Source organism: Protobothrops mucrosquamatus, unplaced genomic scaffold (genome assembly GCF_001527695.2).
Source record: "Protobothrops mucrosquamatus isolate PMUCROS unplaced genomic scaffold, P.Mucros_1.0 scaffold_130, whole genome shotgun sequence".
Classification (NCBI taxonomy): Eukaryota; Metazoa; Chordata; class Lepidosauria; order Squamata; family Viperidae; genus Protobothrops; species Protobothrops mucrosquamatus.
In genome coordinates this window covers 194,366-194,708 of record NW_015386206.1, presented here as the reverse complement: position 1 = coordinate 194,708, position 343 = coordinate 194,366, and positions in this window count along the sequence as shown.

The following is a 343-nucleotide window of genomic DNA, read 5'->3' as shown; positions in this document are numbered from 1 at the left end:
TAATAATAATAATAATAATAATAATAATAATAATAATAATAATAATAATAATAATAATAATAATAATTTAAAAAATAAAAAAAAAACCAGCTGACGTACGACCACAGTTGAGTCCAAAATTTCCATTGCTAAGCTAGGCAGTTTTACAATGTTTATTGCCACAGTTGTTAAGCAAATCACTGTAGTTATTAAGTGAATCATGAGGTCCTTAAGCAAATCTGGCTTTTCTCATCATCTTTGCTTATAGAAAGCCAGATTGAGTGGCCTTTGTCTTTTAAATGCAGATGGACTGCTGAATCTTGTCCTGATGGCTTTGTTCTCCTATGTTGTGCCATGCGTTTGT